Source organism: Equus przewalskii, chromosome 13, assembly GCF_037783145.1.
Source record: "Equus przewalskii isolate Varuska chromosome 13, EquPr2, whole genome shotgun sequence".
NCBI classification, from domain to species: domain Eukaryota; kingdom Metazoa; phylum Chordata; class Mammalia; order Perissodactyla; family Equidae; genus Equus; species Equus przewalskii.
Window position 1 is genome coordinate 15,957,745 of NC_091843.1, and position 20,166 is coordinate 15,977,910.

A 20,166-nucleotide genomic window follows, 5' to 3' on the forward strand; every position below is an offset into this window, starting at 1 on the left:
GAAGTCATAGCCTGTTTAACATCTATGACGGAAGCCTCTGTATGGTAGGAAAGAATGAAACAACATGCAGACAACACATAGAGGGAAAGAGAGAGAGGAAGAAATTATTGTTTGAATTCTTAGAGAAGGTCAATTTCATGTCTGAGCTTTTTTTTTTTTTTTTTTCTTTTGGGGCTTGACCAGAGAAAGATTTATTTCTTGCTCATGTGAAGCCAGTTAAGAGTTCAAGAGACTCAGCAGGGTAGCTGCCTTGAGTGTGGTTGTTCAGTAATCCAAAAGGCATCTCCTTCTCAACATGTGTTTTCCCAATTTCAGGGAAAGAGAGTGCTGGTGTGTCTTGCACTGTCAACTTAAATATCTCCACGCGGATACGACATATATCAGTTCCCTTCCAACTCATTGGTTTTCCAGTGTGCCGTGCCGGTGCTGCTGGCTCTGCTTGGCTGCCTCCTCTTCTTTCAGTCTGGTACTTCCTTTCCTCCTCTCAGGCAGGCAAAGGTACACACTAGCAATTCTACAGCCTAGGCAGATATCTAAGCTGGGAACAAGTTGCACTTGCCCTTCACACGGGCTCATCTTTTTAAGTTTTCTTTCCCTAAACTGCACATATTTAGTTAATGTTTTGCAAGGCTCTTTGCAAAAACATAGTAGCCTCTTGCCATCAATGCCCTCCACGATTTCCTCCTTTCCAGCGGCAAAAACCTTTAATTCATTTGGTTGTCTTTTGGTAGTCAATTCCAATATGCTTATACTGCTGCTTCTTGATCCTCCTATATCTATTGACTTCCCAAATGGAAAATTTAGCTATATTTTACGTAGATTTTTGCCCAGCATACATAAAATTCCCTCCCTTCCATCCTCCCAAGATAGTTAAATTATAATTTTTGGTTTGATCAATATTAAGACTTTACCATTTTGGGGGTCGGCCCGGTGGCGCAGTGGTTAATTTTTCAGGTTCCACTTCAGTGGCCTAGGGTTCACTGGTTCAGATCCCCGGTGTGGACCTACGCAATGCTTGTTAAGCCATGCTGTGGCAGGCATCCCACACATAAAGTAGAGGAAGATGGGTACGGATGTTAGCTCCGGGCTAATCTTCCTCAAAAAAAAAAGACTTTACATTTTTATGACCTTGTAAATACTATTCATGTGTATACCATGATTATTTTCCTTTCTTGTGTAATTCTTTATCCTCCCTGGTATTAAAATAGTCTTTTCTGTTTATTTTCCTGATTTCCCATGTACACATTATAATTCCACCTCAAGTTTTCACCAAATAGATTTCATAAATCCTCTCTCAATGCTTTCAGACACAATAGGTCTTCTATTTTTAGTATTTTTGGAGAAAACACCCCCATCAACTTCTGTTCGGCTTCCATCTGGCCTGGTTTCTTCTAGGTCCCTGCAAACTATTCTTCCTGGGATCTCCTTTCATCGTCTTCCTGGGGATCGTTGTCACCTCTGACTTATGCCAGATCTGTTTCCAAGGTCCGCTACTGAGAAAGTACGCACAGGAGGCAGATATTGAAGATTTTACTCAAAACATCTCTATGCTTATCTTGAATTGATTTTGGCTGGGAATTGAATTATGGATTGAACATAATTTTTGCTCAGAATTTTGAAATAACTGCTCTATTTTTTTCTGGCTGTCAGTGGTGTGATGAGACTTCCAAAGCCATTTATATTCTAGATCCATTCTTTTCACCCCTGCCCCCTTCACATCCCTCCCAAAATTTAGACCCTTTTGATTTTCTTTGTTTTTTTTTTTTTTGAAATTGGAAAATACTGTATCTTCTCTTGGTGTGGATCTATTTTGAATCCATAGTCTTGGCACTCAGTTAGAGCTTACAATTTATAAATTCTCGTTCTGTCTGCAAAATATTTTCTTTTTCATCTTCACAATGTGACAAACTAGTTTTATTTATTTACTTATTTATTTAAATGAAGGTTATGAAAGTTAACATCCTTGTGAAATTACAGTTGTATATTATTAGTCATGTTGTAGGTACACCACTTCACCCCTAGTGCCCTCCCCCCACCCACCTTTCCCCTGGCAACCACCGATAAGTTCTCTTTGTCCATATGTTAACTACCACCTATGAGTGGAGTCATACAGAGTTCGTCTTTCTCTGTCTGGCTTATTTCGCTCAACATAATACCCTCAAGGTCTATCCATGTTGTTGTGAATGGGACGACTTTGTCCTTTTTTATGGCTGAGTAGTATTCCATTATATATATATATATATATATATACCACATCTTCTTTATCCAATCATCAGTTGCTGGGCACTTAGGTTGGTTCCATGACTTGGCTACTGTGAATAATGCTGCGATGAACATAGGGGTGCATGGAACTTTTGGAATTGCTGATTTCAGGTTCTTAGGCTAGATACCCAGCAGTGGGATGGCTGGGTCATAAGGTATTTCTATTCTTAACTTTTTGAGGAATCTCCATACTGTTTTCCATAGTGGCTGCACCAGTTTGCATTCCCACCAACAGTGTATGAGGGTTCCCTTTTCTCCACAGCCTCTCCAACATTTGTCACTCTTGGTTTTGGATATTTTTGCCATTCTAACAGGTGTAAGGTGATATCTTAGTGTAGTTTTGATTTGCATTTCCCTGATGATTAGTGATGATGAGCATCTTTTCATGTGTCTATTGGCATCCGTATATCTTCTTTGGAGAAATGTATGTTCATGTCCCCTGCCCATTTTGTAATTGGGTTGTTTGATTTTTTATTGTTGAGTTGTGTGAGTTCTTTGTATATTATGGAGATTAACCCTTTGTCGGATAAATAACTTGTGAGTATTTTTTCCCAATTAGTGGGCTGTTTTTGTTTCAATCCTGTTTTCCCTTGCCTTGAAGAAGCTCTTTAGTCTGATGAAGTCCCATTTGTTTATTCTTTCTATTGTTTCCCTCATGTGAGGGGTTATGGTGTCCGAAAAGATTCTTTTGAAGCTGATGTCAAAGAGTGTGCTGTCGATATTATCTTCTAGAAGGCTTATTGTTTCAGGCCTAATCTTTAGGTCTTTGATCCATTTTGAGTTTATTTTAGTAAATGGTGAAAAAGAATGGTTGATTTTCATTCTTTTACATGTGGCTGTCCAGTTTTCCCAGCACCATTTGTTGAAGAGACTTTCTTTCCTCCATTGTAGGCCCTCAGCTCCTTTGTCAAAGATTAGCTGTCCATAGATGTGTGGTTTTATTTCTGGGCTTTCAATTCTGTTCCATTGGTCTGTGCATCTGTTTTTGTACCAGAACCATGCTGTTTTGATTACTGTAGCTTTGTAGTATGTTTTGAAGTCAGGGATTGTGATGCCTCCAGCTTTGTTCTTCTTTCTCAGGATTGCTTTAGCAATTCGAGGTCTTTTCTTGCCCCATATGAATTGTAGGATTTTGTTCAATTTCTGTAAAGAATGACATTGGAATTCTGATTGGGATAGCGTTGAATCTGTAGATTGATTTAGGTAGTATGGATATTTTAACTATGTTTATTCTTCCAATCCATGTGCATGGAATGTCTTTCCATCTCTTTATGTTGTCGTCAATTTCTTTCAAGAAGGTCTTGTAGTTTTCGTTGTATAGATCTTTCACTTCCTTGGTTAAATTTATCCCAAGGTATTTTATTCTTTTTGTTGCGATCGTGAATGGGATTGAGTTCTTGAGATATTTTTCTGTAAGTTCATTGTTAGCATATAGAAATGCTACTGATTTATGTATGTTGATTTTATACCCTGCAAATTTACTGTAATTGTTGATTGTTTCTAATGGTTTTTCTATGGATTCTTTGGGGTTTTCTATACATAAGATCACATCATCTGCAAACAGTGAGAGTTTTACTTCTTCGTTACCTATTTGGATTCCTTTTCTTTCTTTTTCCTGCCGAATTGCTCTGGCCAAAACCTCCAGTACTATGTTGAATAAGAGCAGTGAATGTGGGCACCCTTGTCTTGTTCCTCTTCTGAGAGGGATGGGTTTCAGTTTTTGTCTGTTGAGTATGATGTTGGCTGTGGGTTTGTCATATATGGCCTTTATTATGTTGAGGTACTTTCCTTCTATACCTATTTTATTGAGGGTTTTTATCATAAATGGATATTGGATCTTGTCGAATGCTTTCTCAGCATCTATTGAGATGATCATGTGGTTTTTGTTTCTCATTTTATTAACGTAGTGAATCATATTGATTGACTTGCGGATGTTGAACCATCCCTGTGTCGCTGGTATAAATCCCACTTGATCATGGTGTATAATCTTTTCAATATATTGCTGTATTTGGTTTGCCAAAATTTTGTTGAGGATTTTTGCATCTATGTTCATCAGTGATATTGGTCTGTAGTTTTCCTTCTTTGTGTTGTCCTTGTCAGGTTTGGGGATCAGGGTGATATTGGCTTCATAGAATGTATTAGAGAGTGCTCCATCTTCCTCTATTTTCTGGAATAGTTTGAGAAGGATAGGTATTAAATCTTCTTTGAATGTTTGGTAGAATTCTCCAGAGAAGCCGTCTGGTCCTGGACTCTTATTTTTGGGGAGGTTTTTGATTACTGTTTCTATTTCTTTACTTGTGATTGGTCTATTCAGATTCTCTATTTCTTCCTGATTCAGTTTGGGTAGGTTGTATGAGTCTAGGAATTTATCCATTTCTTCTAGGTTGTTCAATTTGTTGGCAATAATTTTTCATAGTATTCTCTTATGATCCTTTGTACTTCTTCGGTATCTGTTGTGATTTCTCCTCTCTCATTTCTAATTTTATTTATTTGAGACTTCTCTCTTATTTTTTTAGTGAGTCTGGCTAAGGGTTTGTCAATTTTGTTAATTTTTTTGAAGAACCAACTTTGTTTCATTGATCCTTTCTACTGTCTTTTTTGTTTCAATATCATTTATTTCTGCTCTAATTTTTATTATTTCCCTCCTTCTACTGACTTTGGGCTTTGTTTGTTCTTCTTTTTCTAATTCTGTTAGGTGTCGTTTGAGGTTGTTTATGTAAGATTTTTCTTGCTTATTGAGGTGAGCCTGTATTGCAATGAATTTCCCTCTTAGGACTTCCTTTGCTGCATCCCAAATCATTTGGTATGGTGTGTTTTCATTTTCATTTGTCTCCAGATAATATTTGATTTCTTCAATAATCCATTGTTTGTTCAGTAGCATGTTGTTTAGTCTCCACATTTTTGGCCCTTTCCCAGCTTTATTCTTGTAGTTGATTTCTAGTTTCATAGCGTTATGATCAGAAAAGATGCTTGATATTATTTCAACCCTCTTGAACTTATTGATGCTTGCTTTGTTTCCCAAGATATGGTCTATCCTTGAGAATGTTCCATGCATGCTTGAGATTTGTGTAACCTGCTGTTTTTGGATGAAGTCTCCTATATATATCTATGAGGTCCATCTGATCTAATTTTTCATTTAATTCTATAATTTCCTTGTTGATTTTCTGTCTGGATGATTTGTCCATTGGTGTTAATGGGGTGTTGAGGTCCCCTACAATTATTGTATTGCTGTTGATGTCTCCTTTTAGTTTTGTTAATAGTTTCTTTACAAATTTTGGTGCTCCTGTGTTAGGTGCGTATATATTTATAAGTGTTATGTCATCTTGGTGGAGCGTCCCTTTTATCATTATATACTGCCCCTCTTTGTCTTTCTTTATCTGTTTTGCTTTGAAGTCTACTTTGTCTGATATAAGTATGGCAACACCTGCTTTCTTTTGTTCATTATTAGCTTGGAGTATTGTCTTCCATCCCTTCACTTTGAGTCTGTGCTTGTCTTTGGGGCTGAGGTGTGTTTCCTGGAGGCAGCATATTGTTGGATCTTGTTCTTTGATCCATCCTGCCTCTCTGTACCTTTTGATTGGAGAGTTCAACCCATTCACGTTTAGAGTGATTATTGAAACGTGGGGGCCTACTGTTGCCATTTTATCACTTGTTTTCTGGTTCTTTTGCATTTTGTCCTGATGGAGAGCTGTTACTTTGTGTTATTGTCCTTCTGCTTATCTCCTTTGTTCTGGATTTTGTAACCCCTTTCCTTTTTTTGATTTTTCAGGAATGAGGTTCTTCCTGAGCATTTCTTGAAGAGGAGGTTTTGTGGCAATGAATTCCCTTAACTTTTGTTTATCTGGGAAAGTTTTTATTTCTCTGTTGTAGTTGAAGGATATTTTCACTGGGTAGAGTATTCTTGGCTGCAGGTTTTTGTCCTTCAGAGTTTTGAATATTTCATTCCAATCTCTTCTAGCCTGTAAGGTCTCTCCTGAGAAATCTGCTGATAGCCTTATGACGTTTCCTTTGTAAGTTATTTTCTTCTGCTGTCCTTAGCATTTTCTCTTTGTCATTGACTTCTGCTAGTTTCACTACTATATGCCTTGGGGTTGGTCTTCTTGTGTTAATAAAGTTTGGAGATCTATTGGCTTCTGTCACATGGAGTTCCATCTCCCTTCCCAAGTTTGGAAAGTTCTCAGCTAGTATTTCTTTGAACAGACCTTCTGCCCCCTTCTCCTTCTCTTCTCCCTCTGCTATACCTATAATCCTTATGTTGCATCTCCTAATTGAGTCGGATAATTCTCGGAGAGTTTCTTCATTTCTTTTTAGTCTTAGTTCTCTCTCCTCCTCTGTCTGCAGCATTTCTATATTCCTATCCTCCAAATTGCTAATTCTCTCCTCCATATTATCGACCATACTGTTCAGAGAGTCCAGATTTTTCTTAATCTCCTCCATTGTGTTCTTTATCTCCAGTATTTCTAATTGGTTCTTCTTTATAGTGTCAAGCTCTTTTGTGACATAGCTCCTGAACTCATTGAATTGTCTATCTGAATTCTCTTTTAACTCATTGAGTTTTTTAATAATGGCAGTTTTGAAATCATCATCATTTAGATTATAGATTTCATTGTCTTTGGGATTGTTTTCTGGGTGCTTATCATTTTCCCTCTGTTCTGGAGATTTAATATATTTTTTCATACTGCTTGATGGTGTGGATTTGTGCCTCCGCATAGAGATAGAGTTTAGTCGCTGCTTCCACTTGTTGCGACGGGTGTGTGTGGGGACAGCTGTTTAGACTGCACCAACCAGGAACCCTATCAGCTGTTACTGACTGGGCCTGGACCCCTCCTCATAGTCACAGTGGTCCTGTGGGGTCCCTCATCGGTTGTGGGGCAATCGCAAGGGGGCCTCAGGCTGCTGGTGCCTACTGTTGCAGCCCACTTAGACGCACTCCCTCCTTGTGGTCTGCAGCAGTGTTGTGGGCTTTCCCAGCAGCCAGGAGCAGGATCACCTATAATTGCCGCTTTGTCCCTAACAGAGCCCACCAGATCACACTTGTCCACTATAGCTCCCAGCAGAGCTATAGGTATCTTCTGCAGTCTGTCATTAGCTCACCTAGCTGTGCTACTTTTGCCCCAGGGCCTTCCCACCTTGCGATTGCCAGTCGGGATGTCTCCACTAGTGCTGTGCAGAGGCTTTCTCTGAGGCTGCTGTAGGAACCTGGAGTTCCCCCCTGGGCTACGTAGCTGTTTCACCAGAGCTCCACTGTGCCCCACTCCACTCTCTCATGGGATCTCTGGGAGCCCCTTGCCTCATCTGGGACATGGCCAGAGTCCATGGGCCTGGCGGTGGCTTGTAAGCTGCTGCCTTGTGGGGAATTCTGCTCTAGGGAGATTCCTGGTGTTCTGAATGCTGGGCAGGGCCTCCCTGCCAATGGCGAGCAGAGGCCCTCCCTGCTGGGGTGATGCGGGACCCTGGAGCGTCCCCCCGGGCCGCAGAGCCGGGTGTTGGAGCTCCAACCCTGTCCCCAAGCACGTCCATGGGAAGTCCGGGCACCCCCTGCACCGACCAGTGTGCCGGAGACTGTGGGCCCAGCAGCAGCATTCGGTCTGGTGCCATGCCGGGGAATCCACCCGCCAGGACCTTCCCTTTATTCTGGATTCTGGGCGGGGCCTCCCTGCTAATGGCGAGCAGAGGCCTTCCCTGCCAGTTGGTCCGGGACCCTGGAGATTCCCCCTGGGCTTAGGTGTAATCGTGGGGGGCTTGAGTAGGGCTGTTGTCACCTGTTTCCACCGTCGCTCCGTTGGTGAGTGCACACTCCCACCCTCAGTGTGTGGTGATGCTATGGGGGAGTCCGCTGGAAGAGAGCCTCCTCCAGGAACTAGGCTGTCTGGGGGTCAGTGAGTTTTCACCTATTTCCACCTCCTGCCAGGGGGAAGTCCGTCCGCCTTCTGATGTATAGTAGCATGAGACTCTTAGGCATCTTGAGATGCTATCTGGATATCCTTTGTTAATTGGTGAATGTCCAATTAGTTGTAGATTCGACGGGGGAGAGATGAAGAAGACCACTCACTCCGCCATCTTGGTCCCACCTATTAGCACACTCTTATTGCAATTGTCCTCTTGATTGGGTTGGTACCCAGTGTAGCTGGTTGCTAGGCACAGGGGCATACAGTTGTGATAGGCCTGAGGCCAACAAGGCTGATGTCAGTTCTCTTAGGAGTGCAGCTGAGTAGGGCTAGCCCTTGGCATGGAGGCACTCAGTTGTTTCAGGCTTTGGAAGGTGGGGCTGATCCTTTTTACGGCTATTTGTGAAACACAAGTCTTCTGCCGCTGATAAGCCTCACCTCCCACTGGACCACATGCACTGTCAACACAGTCCCGGTCCGTGCACACTTCTCAACCCCCTGGAGCGTACCCCAACGCCACACTGCAGAGGCCCCCACCTCTTCCCCAGTGCCCCCCACAGTTCACCTGGTCCTCACACAAGCCCTGCCCCACAGAGGCAGACACCTTTGCCTGCCTGTAGAGGATCAAGGCACTCAGTCGATGCAGGCTGAAAAGTAGCCTGAGGGCTTGCTGTTAGGTGGGGCCAGTCTCTAGGGCGGGTTGCCTGCCCTGGCTGAACTGGATTAAATCTGTGCTCTAGTGGGTGTGGCCGACCCCTGGGCTAACAGCCCAAGGGACACACCTCAATGGCCCCCACCTGTGTCCATATCGGCATGCCTGGACCAGCTCAGAACAATGGCCCCCACCAATGTCTCAGTCTCCGGAGAGGGTCCTCCTCTCACCAAGATGCCCCCAGAGCCCACCAGGTGAATCTTGTTTCACCAAAGGACAGTCAGCCTTCTCTCTGGTGATTTTAGGTTGCTGCAATGAGTGAGTTTGTGCGTGTGCCCTTTAAGGCCTTGATCTTTTCGGCTTTCAGCTGATAGCTTTTCTGGGGTGTCCTTGCTGCAGTTAATAGCGAGCAAAGCCAGACAGTAAGACCCCCCTCTCAGTTGGGCTGAGTCCGAAGGATGGTTATAGCAGCTCCAGACCTCACTCCTCCAGGGAGGGCTGCATACCTTAGGGTGGCTCCTGCCTGGCCAGCTGAGAAGCTCTGCTGCTCCCAAAGGTGGGTTTTTTCCTCTCTGGCCGGAGTTACTGCCTCTCCTGCTTTCGTCAGGACTGTCCCTTGTTGTGGGGGTTCTTTTTATCCAGTTTTCAGTTTTCAATCCAGCGTGATTCTTCCTAAAATTGTTGTAACCTGGTTGTGTTTGTGGGAGGAGGAGAGTTCAACGTCTGCTCACAGCGCCATCTTGATGAGAACTCCCTCATGTCTGAGCTTTTAAGTTTCTTGGGTCGATAAAGTTGTCCCACTACTTAAATTGGTTTCAGTTGGCATTCTGTCAGTTGCAACAGAAATAGTCTTCTTAAAATACAATCCATAAAAAGAAAAAAGGAATAATAGTTATATTAAAAGTTCAGAGTCTCTGTTTTCACTGGCAAGGAAAAACTTTCTGCAGGTAGCAATATTGGAAAAGTTGGGAAATAATGTATTTTTCATAGTCTTATTTTTTAGAATTGAAGCTAATAGAATTTTTAATTTTATTGATGTCATAATAGTTTATAACTGTGAAATTTCAGGTGTACATTATTATTTATCAGATATCATATATATGTGCTCCTTTACCCCCTTTGCCCACCCCTTTACGCCCTTCCCCTCTGGTAACCACTAATCTGTTCTCTTTGTCCGTGTGTTTGTTTATCTTCCACATATGAGTGAAATCATGTGGTGTTTGTCTTTCCCTGTCTGGCTTATTTCGTTTAACATAATACCCCCAAGGTCCACTCATGTTGAAAATGGGATGATTTTGTCTTTTTTGTGACTGAGTAGTATTCCATTATATATATATACCACATCTTCTTTATCCACTCATCAGTTGATGGGCCCTTGGGTGCTTCCACATCTTGGCTATTGTGGATAATGCTGTGATGAACATAGGGGTGCATAAGTTTCTTTGAACTGATGATTTCAAGTTCTTTGGATAAATACCCAGTAGTGGGATAGCTGGGGCTTATGGTATTTCTATTTTTACTTTTTTGAGAACTCTCCATACTGTTTTCCATAGTGGCTGAACCAGTTTGCATTCCCACCAGCACTGTATGAGGGTTCCCTTTTCTCCACATCCTCTTCAATGTTTCTTATTTCTTGTCTTGGTAATTATAGCCTTTCTAACAGGTGTAAGGTGACATCTCATTGTAGTTTTGATTTGCATTTCCCTAATGATTAGTGATGTTGATCATCTTTTCATGTGCCTATTGGCCATCTGTATATCTTCTTCGGAAAAATGTCTGTTCAAATCCTCTGCCTATTTTTTGATTTGGTTGTTTGGTTTTTGCTTGTTGGGTTGTATGAGTTTATATATTTTGGAGATTAACCCCTTGTTGGATATATGATTTGTGAATATTTTCTCCCAGTTGGTGGGTTGTCTTTTCGTTTTCTTCCTGGTTTCCTTTTCCTTGCAGAAGCTCTTTAGTCTGATGTAGTCCCGCTTGTTTATTTTTTGTTTTGTTTCCCTTGCCTGAGTAGACATGGTATTCCAAAAGATGCTTCTAAGACCAATGCCAAAGAATGTACTGCCTATATTTTCTTCTAGGAGTTTTATGGTTTCATGTCTTACCTTCAAGTCGTTAATCCATTTTGAGTTAATTTTTGTGTATAGTGTAAGATAATGATCTGCTTTCGTTCTTTTGCATGTGGCTGTCCAGTTTTCCCAACACCATTTATTGAAGAGACTTTCCTTTCTCTGTTTTTTGTTCTTGGCTCCTTTGTCGAAGATTAGCTGTCTGTAGATATGTGCTTTTATTTCAGGGCTTTCAATTCTGTTCCATTGACATGTGTGTCTGTTTTTGTACCAGTACCATGCCGTTTGATTACTACAGCTTTGTAGCGTATTTTGAAGTCAGGGATTGTGATGCCTCCAGCTTTGTTCTTTTTTCTCAGTACTGCTTTAGGTATTCGGGGTCTTTTGTTGTTCCATAAGAACTTTTGGATTCTTTGTTCTATTTCTGTGAAGAATGTCATTGGGATTCTGATTGGGATTGCATTGAATCTAGATTGCTTTAGGTAGTATAGACATTTTAACTATGTTTATTCTTCCAATCCATGTACATGGAACGTCTTTCATTTCTTTATGTCATCATTGATTTCTTTCAATAGTGTCTCACAGTTTTCATTCTATAGGTCTTTCACCTCCTTGGTTAAATTTATTCCTAGATATTTTATTCTTTTTGTTCTGATTGTAAATGGGATTGTATTCTTGAGTTCTCTTTCTGTCACTTCATTAGAGTATAGAAATGCAGCTGATTTTTGTACATTGATTTTGTACCCTGCAACTTTGCTGTAGTTGTTGATTATTTCTAATAGTTTTCTGATACACTCTTTGGGGTTTTCTATATATATAGAATCATGTTATCTGCAAACAGTGAGAGTTTCACTTCTTCCTTACCAGTTTGAATTCCTTTTATTTCTTTTTCTTGCCTAATTACTCTGGCCAAAACCTCTAATACTATGTAGAATAGGAGTGGTAAGAGTGGGTAGCCTTGTCTTGTTCCTGTTCTCAGAGGATGGCTTTCAGTTTTTCATCATTAAGTATGATGTTGGCTGTGGGTTTGTTATATATGGTCTTTATTTTATTGAGGTACTTTCCTTCTATACCCATTTTATTGAGAATTTTTATCATAAATGGATGAAGGATCTTGTCAAATGTTTTCTCTGCATCTATTGAGATGATCATGTGATTTTTATTCCTCATTTTGTTAATGCGGTGTATCACATTGATTGATTTGCAGATGTGAACCATTCCTGTGTCCCTGGTATAAATCCTAGTTGATCATGGTGTATGATCCTTTTAATGTACTTCTGTATTTGGTTTGCCAATATTTTGTTGAGAATTTTTACTTCTGTGTTCATCAGTGATATTGGCCTGTAATTTTCCTTTTTTGTGTTGTTTTGTCTGGCTTTGAGATCAGGGTGATGTTGGCCTCATAGAATGAGTTAGGAAGTATTCTGTCTTCTTCAATCTTTTGGAATAGTTTGAGAAGGATAGGTATTTAATCTTCTTTGATTGTTTTGTGGGGCTCTCCAGAGAAGCTATCTAGGCCTGGACTTTTGTTTTTTGGGAAGTTTTTGATTACTGTTTCCATCTCTTTGCTTGTGATTGGTCTATTTACATTCTTTATTTCTTATTGATTCAGTTTTGGGAGGTTGTACGAATCTAAGAATTTATCCGTTTCTTCTAGATTGTCCAATTTGTTGGAATATAGTTTTTCACAATATTCTCTTATAATCCTTTCTATTTCTGTGGTATCTCTTGTAATTTTTCTTCTTTCATTTCTAATTTTATTTATTTGAACCTTTCTTTTTCTTTTTTTCTCTTTTTTTCTTAGTGAGTCCAGCTAAGGGTTTGTCAAGTTTATCTTCTCAAACAATCAGCTCTTAGTTTCATTGATCTTTTGCACTATTTTTTTGGTTTCTGTTTCATTTATTTCTGCTCTAATTTTTATTATTTCCCTCCTTCTGCTGACTTTGGGCTTTGTTTGTTCTTCTTTTGCTAGTTCTGTTAGGTATAGTTTAAGATAACTTGTTTGAGGGGCTGGCCTCGTGGCTGAATGGCTAAGTTCATGTGCTCTGCTTTGGCTGCCCGGGGTTTGCTGATTTGGATTCTGGGCACGGACCTACACACTGCTCATAGGGCCTTGCTGTAGTGGCATCTCATGTAGAAAAGCTAGAATGACTTACATCTACGATATACAACTATGTACTAGGGCTTTGGGGAGAAAAACAAAAGAGGAAGATTGGCAACAGATGTTAGTTCAGGGTCAATCTTCCTCACCAAAAAAAAAAGCATACCTTTAAAAAAGAAAAATTAGATTACTTATTTGACATTTTTCTTGTTTGTTAAGGTGGTCCTGTATTACTATGAATTTCCCTCTTAGGACTGCTTTTGCTGCATCCCATAAGAGTTGGTATGATATATTTTCATTTTCATTTGTCTCTAGTTATGTTTTGATTTCTCCTTTAATTTCTTCATTGATCCATTGGTTGTTCAGTAGCATGTTGTTTAGTCTCCACATATTTGTGACTTCCCCAGCTTTACTCTTGTAGTTGATTTCTAGTTTCATAGGCTTATGGTCAGAAAAGATGCTTGATATGGTTTTAATCTTCTTAAATTTATTTAAGCTTACCTCGTTTCCCAATATATGGTATATCTTTGGGAATGTTCCATATGCACTTGAGAAGAATGTGTATTGTCCTGTTTTTTCATGGAATGTTCTCTCTCTATATCTATTATATCCATCTGGCCTAGGTTTTCATTTAATTCCACTATTTCCTTATGGCTTTCTCTCTGGATGATCTATCCATTGACACAAGTGGGGTGTTGAGGCCCTCTGCTATTATTGTGTTGCTGTTAATTTCTCCCTTCAGGTCTGTTAATAGTTGCTTTATGTACTTTTGTGTTCCTGTGTTAGGTGCATAAATATTTCTAAGTGTTATGTCCTCTTGGTGGAATGCCCCTTTTATGATGATATACTGCCCCCTTTGTCTCTCATTGCCTTATTTATGTTGAGGGCTACTTTGTCTGATATAAGTATGGCAACATCTGCTTTCTTTTGTTTGCCATTTGCTTGGAGTATCATCTTCCACCTCTTCACTTTGAGCCTGTGTTTTTCTTTTGAGCTGAGATGTGTTTCCTGGAGGCAGCATATTGTTGGGTCTTGTTTTTTAATTCATCCAGACACTTTGTGTCTTTTGTTTGGAGACTTCCATCCATTTATATTTAGAGTTATTATTGATATATGAGGGCTTAATACTACCATTTTGTTTCTTGTTTTCCAGTTGTTCTGTGTTTCCTTTGTTTCTTGTCCCATGTATTTCTGACTGCCATTTTGATTTGATGATTTTCTATGATAGTTTTCTCAATTTTCTCTCTATTTATCATTTGTGTCTATGTTCTGATTTTTTATTTAGCAGTTACTGTGAAGTTTGTATAAAAGATCACATAGAAGAGATAGTCCATTTTCTGAGAGCTTCTTATCTCTTAGCCTAAGTAAGTTCCATCCATTTCCTCTTCCCTAAGTTATTGTTGTCACAACTTATTCCATTTTCTGTTGTGAGTTTGTGATTAAAATGAAGTGATTATGGTTATTTTTGATGTTTTCCTTCCCTTTATCTTTAATGTTATAATTGTTTGCTAACCTGTTCTGATAGAGATCTACAATTTTCTGATTTTTTCTGTCTATTTATCTCCTTGCTCAAGGCTTTGTAAACCTTTTTTTCCAGGTATGAGGGCCTTCTTGGTCATTTCTTGTGGCGGGGGGACAGGGGGATCTAGTGGCAATGAACTCCCTCAGCTTTGGTTTATCTGGGAAAGTTTTTATTTCTCCATAGTATCTGAAGGATAGTTTTGCTGTATAGAGTATTCTTGGCTGAAAGTTTTTGTCTTTCAATATTTTGAATATATCATTCCACCCTCTCCTAGCCTGTAAGGTTTCTGCTGAGAAATCTACTGAAAGCCTGATGGGGTTCCTTTGTCGGTTATTTTCTTCTGCCTTGCTGCCCTTAATATTTTTTCTTTGTCATTGTCTTTTGCCAGTTTTACTATTATATGCCTGGGAGAAGGTCTTTTTGCATTGATGTAACTGGGAATTCTATTGGAAACATGTATTTGCAAGTCTGGTTCCTTTCCCAGGTTTGGGAAGTTCTCAGCGATTATTTCTTTGAACAAGCTCTCTGCTCTTTTCTCCCCTTCTTTGCCCTCTGAAATATCTATAATCTTTATGTTGCATTTCCTAATTGAGTTGGAGATTTCTCAGAGAATTTCTTCATTTCTTTTTAGTCTTAGTTCTTTCTCCTCCTCCACCTGAAGCATTTCTATATTTCTGTCTTCTAAATTACTAATTATGTCCTCCATAACGTCAGCTCTATTTTTTAAGGATTCTAGATTGTTTTTTTAATCTCATTCATTGTGTTCTTCATCCCCAGCATTTCTGTTTTGTTTTGTTTTTAGAGTTTCAGTATCTTTTGTGAAGAATTGCCTCTGCTCATTAATTTCATTCCTGAGTTCATTGAACTGTCTTTCTGAGGTTTTTGTAACTCATTGAGTTTGTTTATGATAACTATTTTGAATTCTCTGTCATTTAGATTGTAAATTTCTGTGACTTCATGATTGGTTTCTGGACACTTGTCATTTTCCTTCTGGTCTGGAGTGTTAATATATTTCTTCATTGTGCTTGATGGGGTGGACTTTTGCCAGCACAGTGGTAGTATCTGGTCGCAGATTCAACCTGCCACCACTGTAGTGGGGGAGGGGCCTGTGTTTTCTCAGCCTGCCGTGTCCACTGGCAGTTGCGCATGTTAATTGGAAGTTGTGCCAATAGGGTTCTCTGTGTCTGTCCACTGGCTGCTGCTGCTTCACACATGCAGGTGCAGGCACTCTGGCATGGATCCCCTGCCCTGGCCAACCAGCTGAGCTGGTGCACCATGTGGGATGGTGAGGGAGAGGGCATTTTCTTTCCTGCCTGAGCTCCCACTCTGTACTCACTGGTGGTCTGCCTGTGCTGTTTGGACTGGTGGGGGCACCCCCATAGTGACTGAGTTGCCTTGGTGTGGAGTGTTCCCATGGGCTGGAAAGCAATTCAGAGAGCAAAAGTTTTCCCACAGAGGGCTGCCTTTTCCCCAGTCTCCTCTCACAGTCGTGCACTGGCTGCTGCATGAGGTCTCATGCCCTAGATTTCTGCTGCTGGGGAGGGGGAGGAGATCTGCTTACCTCCTTTCACGGCTTCTTGGGGAATCCAGTACCCCCACTTTTAGACATATGGCTGCGTAGATCTCTAAGACATCTGTTGTGTTGTGTGGATGTCCTCTGTTGGTTAATGAATGTCCTTTTCATTGTATCTTACTGGGGAGAGGCTATCAGAACAGCTCACTCTGCCATGATGCTGATGTCACTCCCCAAAGCTAATATTTTTAAGGGAGTTACTCTTCTTTCCCCTTGCCACCTGGGATTTTACTTCTGAGTTCATCCTGATATCTCCCATAGTTTGAGGGGAACTTGAGACTAGTATCTAGGGCTCCCCAAAAGCCCTCTTAAAGAGAGAAGGTCCTTAAGCTTTGCTCTACACTATCTGAAATGCTTTCTGTTTTCTTCTCGTCCTTTAAGACCAGTTGAAATGCTACCTTCTTTGTGAACTCTTCTCTAATTTGCTTACTTAGAACTGGATCTCCACCTGTGTCTCATAGTGCCCTATGTCTTAATGACACCAATCCCATTCTGCCTTCTGTTATGTGTTCCAGTGTTGTGGAACCCAAAATTAATGGCTTAAGACACCCGCTATTTTATTATAACTCCTTATTTTGTTGGTCAAAGATTTGAATAAGCCTTAGCTGGGGGATTGTTCTCCATCTGTTGTTGACTGAGGTCACTTGATGGTATTAGGTGGTCTGGTCTAGAAGGTCCAGGATACCTTCACTCACCAGTCTGGCACTTTGGAGGGGTTACTATTGCTCTTGTCTCCTCTCTGTCCTTTTGGGCTCATGCCTGAAAAAAAAGTCTCTCTTCTTATTTTAGAAGGGTTTCTGGAGGAAGCATGTTATCAATCTAGCATTTTTACCTGGAAGTCCCCAAAACCTAGTTTACACAGTACTTTCACATTCAGTTTCTTTTTGTCTTTACGACAGCCTTATGATTATTGTTCCTCCATCTTTTAAGATAAGAGAACTAAGACAGACAAGGTAAGTGCTTTAGTATTCAGACCTTTTTGATTGCAAAGAAAAGAAACCCATTCAGGCCAGTGAAGGTAAATATCACATTTCCATTTCCTTTAAATATCCTCATCAGCCCCCAGGGTTACACTTGTGCTTTTTGAAGGTTGCTCTAGGTAGACCCTCTAGATTCTCCTGTTTTCTGGAGCCAAGGTGTTCATTAGGGTTCCCAGATAAAATGGAAGATGCCCAGTTAAATTTGAATTTTCAGATAAAGAACAAATAATTTTTAAGTAAAGACATGTATCAAATTTTTTGTGGATTACTCATAGTAAAAAATGCATTATTTACCTGAAATTCAAATTTAACTGAGACGTCCAGTATTTTTATTTGCTAAATCTGGCAACCCTAGTCTACTTATGTCAACATGGGGTCCATTCTTATAAGGACTGGTTGGATTTTATAAGGAAATAAGGAAAACACCCTCTGGTGCTTGGCTGCTTACTATTGTAAACCTGGAGTCATTCTTTAGCAAAATCTGAAGGAGAGGGAAATGTTGTCTCTTTTCTTTTTAACTTTTTACCTTTACCTTTATCCCTCACCACATGTAAGCTGGCTTGAGTATTCTTCAAGCTATTTTCCAGCAATATTGTCATTGCCATGCATCATAATAAAAATAATAGCTGTTATTTACTGGGCTTTTACTGCATGCTGGGCATATTGCTAAATGGTTAGATGTATTATCTCATTTAATCCTCATACCAGCACTTGGTAACATTAGTGTCACCTTATTTTAATGGTAAGAAGAGGGCTGAGGATCATAAAGCTTAGATGACTTGCCTAAGACTAGTTAATAAGTGAAAGACAGGGCAGTGGAACCATAGTACCCCACCTTTTTCCTGAGAGCAGAGTTTTGTTGAAAAATATGGAAGGAAAGACTGAAATTAGTCCTTTGCACCTTATTGTGTTGCAGTTGTATTGGTAGATTCTCATTTTCCAGGGACTTTGGAATTTTATTCTGTTTTGGCCATGAAAAAAATCCAGGTCTCCGAGTTCCTGGTCTCTTCTGCCTTCATGGCACTGTACCAACTCTCCTTCTCTTAGTTGCTCATTTTTGCAGGCCTGTTAGACAAATTCATATTCCAAAATAGAAGAGAGCTAGCAAACCCAGAAGACATTGACTTGTACTTCATTCTTCCGCAGAACAATGCCCAGTGGTTCTATTCTGCAAGACTAAGCCTGGAAGACTCAGTGTATTCTTCGTTCAGGGCAATTGATTCACCCTTGAGAAAGCAGGCCCATAGCTGAAGTTTGTTTACACAGTGACTCAGCCACAGTCCAGAATAAGGTAATAGGTCTTTATTACCTTTACTATTTTTCTTAGAAAAAGAATTGACTAAGTTCTAGAAGTGGAATGATTGCAGCATTTAGAGGTCCCTGTAGAAACTTCAGATGTTGTCACTCAGCATCTTTAAAGGTCCCCAGTACGACTTCTTCTCATTCCAGTCCTTCATCACTAAAAGAAAAAAATGCAGTTTTCATTTTTTACTTAAATCAATTGCCGGGGTCCTTCTCTGAGTTGTGTGTGTGTTTATATCTTCTCTCAAAAGACACCAACAGGGCCTACTATGTGGTAATATCCTGCTGGCCACATCTCTTTCCCCAAATCTTAACAGACGTTTATTCTACAATTTGAGATTGTAATTGAAAATGGGCGAATAGAAGAGGCCAGGGAGTCTTTAAACAAAGAAATGTTAAACTATATCAGAATGAGTGGGAAAATTGGGCCTGTTTATAGGCACGCTGTGGTTCTTTGTATTGGATAACCACAGCTAATCTGAATACGTCTCTGCATTGGGAGAAATATTGCAAAAAAGGCTAAGAATAGATAGCTCAGGCTCTGGCACTAGTCAGCTGTGTGACTGAGCAATTCATGGAACATCGTTGGATTTCAGTTTTCTCATTTCCAAAGAGAAAGACTTGGGTTAGTTCAATGTTATCTACATATTCCTTTTCATGTTTTTTGTTTGTTTGTTTTTGTGTTCATACCCCATCACATCTATACTATTATCTAGCTAACATTAAAAAAAAGGCTCTTTTTTTTCTCTTGACTGAGGTTAAGTATATGAGGAATGAAAGTCAGGGAAATAGCCAGGAGGGAATCACCTACAATCTTAGGGAGGGGCCCGGGGAGGAGGGGAGTGGATCTGAGGCTGGGAGTCAGAAAATCAAGGGAAGGAGTTTGCAGGAACAGTTGAGGGCAGACAGAGCTGGGCTTTCTGGCAATTTTTGGAAAGAAATTTGGGCCCAGGGATGGAAGGGATGAAATCTAGAGAATAGGAAATCTCAGACTAAAGAGAGTTCTAAATTAAAGGGTGGCCCGTAGGTGCTTCGGAAAGAGGAATCCTAGAGAAGCAGGGCTATCGCCTGCTCTGTGTGAAAGCATCCCCCAGCCGCTTTTCCTAAACACCATCCTTCTGGAACATGAGGCCACAGCCCTGTTTCTCCTTCAGGCTCACGGGTCTCTAACCCACCTCCTATAGCCTCTCCTTAGGGAAGGCAGTGGCTGAGGACAAGTCCAACAAGAGAATTGAGTCCCAGGAGGGGTGGTTCAAGGGGAGCTCAGAGGTGAGAGCTGGAGGATGGATGAGGTGGAGGAGGGCTAAGAGAAGCTGAAGGTTTTCGAATAGGCAACCAGGAAGGCGAGAATATCAGTCAAAACAGACTGGACAGATTGCCTCCTGAGATACCGTGCTGGTCAGAATCTGTTGATTACGTGTAAACTACCTAAAATAATAATTGTTCAATATAATTGCATCTATCTCAATATGTCACACAGTGTGGCATGTGTAGTGATGGTAAGAAATACCTAAAATAACATCCCTAGCCATTGCAAAATATTGGGTTAGATGCAATTATTTTGAACAATTGTCATGTACTAGTGTCTTACATACGATATCTCATTTGGTCCCATAATACCTACTATGAGGGCGAGTATTAGTCTATATATTTTATAGATGAAGAAACTGAAGCTCAGAGACGTTCAGTACTGCTCAAGGACACATAGTTGGATTTGAACCCAGATTTTTGGAATGCTTCCAGCTCTACTGTTCTATCCCACCTCTCCTCAGCCCGCTACTGTTGCCAATCACTGAAGGGGAAAAAGATTCCTAATG